The sequence below is a fragment of the Setaria italica genome, chromosome VII (genome assembly GCF_000263155.2).
Source record: "Setaria italica strain Yugu1 chromosome VII, Setaria_italica_v2.0, whole genome shotgun sequence".
NCBI classification, from domain to species: domain Eukaryota; kingdom Viridiplantae; phylum Streptophyta; class Magnoliopsida; order Poales; family Poaceae; genus Setaria; species Setaria italica.
The window spans coordinates 14,091,861-14,098,308 of NC_028456.1; positions in this window are offsets into that span (position 1 = coordinate 14,091,861).

Below are 6,448 nucleotides of genomic sequence, written 5' to 3' on the forward strand. Positions count from 1 at the left end.
CCCTACTTGAAAGCAGACGAGTCAACATATACATGCAGCGTGGACATTTGAGTAGTAAAAAGCATATGACTGAACACTTACACACATGTTCAGCAGAAAACAGACGGATGAGAGTCATGAGTGAAGGAGAAATAGGACATGAAGATATTGGGAACTGGAGACACCTAGGAAGAAACTACTGGTAGCACGGTTGCACAAAGAGCTGACCAGGAACGTCCAATCAATCAGTTTTCGATCTATTTTAGTATCAGTGACACGGAGAGTATGCGTATGTGCACCCACACCCCACAACAATGACATAAAAGGAAGAGAGTTTGAGTTTGGTCTACTCCGATGCAAAAAGATAAGACCTTTCATGTGAATGGGAGCTGTCAGGAAATCAGTTAGGAAGAGAGGGAGTTAATTATCTTGTAGCTGGCAGACCCTTTCTTTGTAACCCTTTTTCTGCCATGAAAAAGAAATCAGCAACTACTCCCTCTGTTGTATAGTATATGAAGTTTAGGACAAGTTAATTAGTTATATTTAAAAATAGTTGGAGTAACATGAACAAAGCATCATTGTCCGGATTTGATGTAGCAAAACTACTATTATATCCTTCATATAAATGTGCTTTCCACCCGATCAAGTAGTGATCCAACGATGATGGCATGGTCACAGACGTCGGTTCTAGATGATGTGATGACATGTGGTTGTTGATGAAAGGCTGGTGGCCATGATCTTGCGCGATGGCAACCATGTGTTCAGATTGGCATCAAAGGAAATAGGCGTACGGACAAAGTATCATGCTGCATCATTATCACGGGAGGAGGCACTAGAGAGGTTGAAGCCAAGGTGGTGCAGTTTACAGGCGCTACCACGTACGAGTCTGCAGGGAACATCTACCAATATATGATTAGAAATAAAATGAGAAATCCCGATCTGGAGCACGATTGGGGGGAAATCGTAAGGGGTGGCCGGTCCATTGAGATCTTTGTGATGAATCTCCCTAAGGAAGAGAGGGGGAACATGGAGCTGGCGGTGCGCCGCGCCGGTGCCAGATCTATAACATGTGATGATCCGAGAAGATAAACATACTGCAAATGATGGATGATCTATACAAATTCTCATAGGTTGTATATATAGAGTACATGTTGACTTAGATGTCAATCAATCATAAAACATTTGATGAAAATTAAACTAATTCTATCCTGACATAAAAATAGGATCATTCGGATTGTTATCCATATACTCTAGCAAAAAAACATATGATCCAACACTAACGCCACATGAATATGACCAACAAAAAGAAAAGGATGAGTGGAATGAACCGTTTGTGATGATGGACTCATCATCACGTACCGGCCTGTGGAATAAACCGGCGGTGATGGGTACCCCATCACCGCCGACCTTTATATGACGGAATCGAAACCGGCGGTGAAGGGGGGTTTAGAGCCGGCTGTGACGAGGGTTTGTGGAGTAGTGGATATTAAGGGGGTTCAAATTTGAGACAACAAGGAAGAAACAACTGATAGTGCAGAGCTAGCTCTTGCAGTTTCCAGTCGGTCTCAGTTCTACCTAATATCTGCGATGCACATGCTCCAATCCTATATAGATGCAGAAGAAACATGCCATTAATTGGAGACTACTAGCCATTCAAGCAAAATGCGCACCACCAAACTAGCAATTTGGAAAATAGGTACACTTATGAATTGATAGATGAAATAATAATGTTATCTAGCTACTTCTTGTAAGGAGAGGGAGAGAGAGAGAGAGAGAGAGAGAGAGTAGAATAAATTCTTTAAGGTCATCTATTATATATCTACACACAAAGTAATCTAAAAAGAGAGATCCATTCCAGTGATTCACTATTTAACACCAGGACCGTCTTTCTCATCTCCTTTCCTTCACAGAATATGTAGAGCAGGCGTACGTCCACCCACAAGTACACAGTCCACAGCAAAGATAATGGAGAAAGGAATACGAGTTTGTTGCACTCTTAAAGATCAACGATAAGACTATTCATGTGAATGGGTGCTGTCAGGATATTAACGGATTGCTTTCGCCCAAGCACACGATGCAGCAGCACAGAAGCTGCATGTTCGTGATATATAGTTAAGTGGTCTGTGTCTATCTTTATGCTTAGAAGCTGCAGCAGAAGTCAAATTAAATTAGCAACAACAGCCAGGAGAATAGAGTGCTCATACAAGCACAAGGATATTGAGCCGAGCGGGAAAATGTGAACCTGTCACAGTGTACCTTGGGCGTTGGTTCGACATGAAGAAGAATCCACACTTGAGGAAGGGCACACAATCCTGCTTGTAAGGAATCAGTGTCGTCTAGTTGGAAGGAATCGGTGTCATCTACTCTGAGTGGGTGAATTAGAAAAATTTTAAAACCTATGACTTCCACTATTTACAAGAATATAAACTAAATCATGCTATCTAGATGTGTATCTAAGCTTGCTCTAATGAAAAAAAAAACCATACCACCTGCAATGAATTTTGCAACCTAAAGCCAATCCTCACAAAAATTACTCAAACCGTCGAGCAGCATGGGGGCCATGATGGTGGAGTCCAGAGGTAGCCATCGCATTCAAGGTGGGCAAGCCCCAGCAAGGACTCAAACTGGTAACACCATGGAGTTGGCGAGCGGAGCGCTGGATGTTTTGAAGCAGGAGGGTCCAAAGGTGGCGAGCATCAAGAGGATAGGAACCAGAAGGGCGTCACCCTCGAGGGAATCCATCGTAAGTGAGTGATCCATCATGCACCTTCAATGGCTTGAGGCCGAGGCCTCATTGTTCTTCTTGTTGATCTCCAACTTCTCGCTTGTTGACGGTCCTTCAGTACCAAATCTGACAGTTAAATCCTGCATAAAAAGCTATCAAGATCGATCGCCAAATATAGTGGTAGGGTTTATTACTAACCATGTCCACAAAGTGTTGGTAAATATTTGTATGTAGGTGTAATATGTATGAAGAGAAGGAGAAAACACACCCAAGGAGCAAGGAAACACACTCCTAGCTAATCAAAGGGAAGCACACGAATCCATGTGCCCACTTCTGGTGTGCAAACCGACATAAACCACCATGTACCCACTTAAGGACCCACAGGGCAGTATCCTAGGAAAAAGGCATGGCAAGAGGCGGTGCCCGGGGATTGGCCGACCCCTTGGATCAGCCGAACCCCCTTAAGTGCCTTCCACGTGTCGCCTCCTTCCATATGTCACCTCCTTCCATGTGTTGCCTCCTAGTGCTTTCCCTATGGCAGTTGTGACCAGTTCTCACGTAGTTATCGCCTCGGAACCACCTCTTGGAGCCTGTAAAAGGAGGGGATTGGCCTCCCCCTAAACACACACAAGATTGAAGAAGTTAGAGCTCCACTCAGAAGGCGAAGCGTTGCCTAGCTAGTGCTTAGAATAGGAAGAAAGTGAGGGGTAATATGGGAAGTGTCGGGCATGCCGGTGTTCTTCCACAAGCTTGTACCTCGATAAATGCTTCTATCTAAGTAATTGTTCATAGTTCCATTCTTAGTGCTTGTGTACAAGTGAGATCTGTTCTCATTGCTTATCATGATGTAAATACCTAGCTACAGCACATCAACACATTTAGCTACCAAGCAGTTGAGTCACATGGTTAGTCGATATACCACAAATGAACATAAATATAACATCTTTACAACATCAGAGATACTGGCGATAACATGAACATAAATATAACATCAACCAAGACATGACATGCTATGTACACATCTAACAAGTTCTACCAATCTACCAGCTTCAAATCTACCAAGTCCAAAGATAATGTGATCATAAGATCTGCACCTATACTTCAACTACTCTTATTTAGAAGACCCATAAAGCCTAAATCGGAAAATATACAATTTGTTCATAACACTGGCGGTCGACCCACCTACATCATCGCCATGGCGGGCGAGGTTGTAGTCAAATGAGAGGCACCGATAGTGGCATGTGATGTCCCGCTCCAAGGTTGTGCGAGCTCGGGTCTTGGCTGCAACCAAGGCTGCCGCTAGTGCAGCGACATGGGTCAGTACAGTTTAGGGCTAGGAAGAATATGGAGGTATATGTGCCGGTTAAGGCTTTTACGGACAAAAATATGTAGTTTGGTGAAGTTTATAAAAAAACACAAAATCTCAATAAATGCATACAAATAAATTATAATAAACACATGAATATATTAACTTATTACATAATAAAACTCGAAATCCCAATATATACACCAATTTCTGGTCCACCAGCGCACTGAAGAAACTCAAACTGTAATTAACTTACTCAAGACAACTCTTTGTGACAGCCATCCTCCTCATGGACATGGTTGAAATCATGGATGTAGAGTTTGTTAACGCACTTGAACACTACGGACTCGTCCCACCAACGCCTGGTGTGGCCATGGAACTTTTCCATGCGGCCATGCCTGCAGAGTAGAAATGTTGAAAAGCAGAGCGTACAAGATATTGTTGCCTTCCTCACCAGCATCATCGTCTTTCATAATCTTGAAGTTGCAGTGTTCCAGCTTCTTGCTGATTCAGACGATTGCGGTGACAAAGGGCTAATCGAAACTTGTTGCTCTATGATTTTCTTTGGTTTTAGTTTCATATGCACTCTCATAATCTTGTTCTATTCCAATTTCGTGGTCTGGAAACTCTGATTGTAACTGCAATATTTACTGCGCCTACCCAGCAAATGACATGGAATATTAAAGCATAGGTAATGACGATCAAACTCAATAACCGTCCTGTCCTCATTTCATATGTGCCCAACTACCAAACCCGAGATGAGTATTTCTGTAGCCATAACTCAAAGAAGTTTAAAATAAGTATCACGACCAACCTTCACCCCTAAATGCAGGAAATAGCAGAAAATTCCAGCATTGTTAATTGATTTTTCACCAAAGTTCGAGTAGCGGAAAATTCCTCCATTATTTCTTCAACAATTCGATGCCACACTTCCCCCTGATATAAGTGCACATCAGTAAAAGAGAAATGGGTCGGAATAAAAAGAAGAAGAATAGAGAGCCTATAGGGGAAGACGAAAACTCAAAGACTCTGAAAATAAGGGGACTAGGAGACATTGGGAAAGAAGCAAATGCTGCTCCATCTATTCACCATGCTAGGAATGTTGGTCAATGTGATGAACTACTTGCCGCTGCTTACACCACATTTCCTGCTGGGCTTGCAGCAGATTCAAGGAGAGCCGCAGAAGACAGAAAAGTTCGAACATGAGCTAATGCCGAGCTATCCAGACGAGCTGTCCTTTTTGGCAATATCATTGGATTACCAGTACTGATATTACAAGTAATTTATTTAGAAGTATTGCATCGCAAGTATGGTCATATAGCAGGAAACATACCCATGGTGCAGTGAAGTAACCATATATGTAGCTCTCCTTCTGTGATCAAGAAAGACAGGGGAGCAATAATACGCAAATGAAGTCTTGGTGGATCCAAAGATTAATTCTAGAACTGCAGCGGACACTAAGATGTAGCTAGTTTTTTTTTCCCTTTTTTGAGAGGGGGTGCCATTTGTATTGTACGTAGTTTTACTTGAAGTCAGGGACAAGTGGATAATATAATTCTGAAACATCCACAAGACATAACTAGCGGGATTCAGCCTACACATTTCCGTTACTCGGAGAGCTACAAACCATTTTCACTATGCAAAACAGTTATTTATTCAGTACATTATACTTCCTCGGTCATTAAATATTTGACGTTTAGGACAAGCAAAGTAGAACTAACAAGCTTGTCCTATACAAGGACGGAGGTAATATATCAGCCATTTAGCGCCGCGATCTTCACCCAAGGGGACACATAATTCAAACGCCTCATGTGAATGGAAGTTGTCACGAAATTAGTCACTAGGCAGAGTTTCATGAGTAGGATTTCGCCCAAGCATGCGTTGCAACTTCACAAACCTCCATGAATATGTGCTAGTTCAGTGGTCCGTGTTGATCTGCTTCCATAGAATCCCACACGTGCACTGCAAATTGGCCACCGCGGAGGAGTCGAGCGCGTGAGGCTCAGCCGCTCACTGTAGTGCCCCGTAGGAGACCTTGAACAGTTGAAGGACTGATCGTTGATGCTGAATGGGATGGCAAGCAGAGACCTTGAACAATTGAAGGACTGATTGTTGTTCCTGCTGAATAGTCACCGACGGAGGCTGAGGCTATGGTCGAGCAACCAGAAGGAAGGGCCAGGACAGGAGCAGAATGCCAGTGACTATTCCTTTTCTTCTTCCTGGAAAGCAACCAGCCATGATTCATCAGGTGTGGCCTTTCACAAAAGAAAAGGACAATTCTGCAGGTGTTGCTGTGTTTTGCAGCAGGGGCGGACCCAGTAAGGCCCGAGTGAGGGCCCATGCACCACTCAATTCTTAGGGTCCAGTTATATAGTCCAATTTTTCACCATTAGGGCCCCAATTCAGCCCAGCTAAGGTGTCCCCTCACTTACCCACAT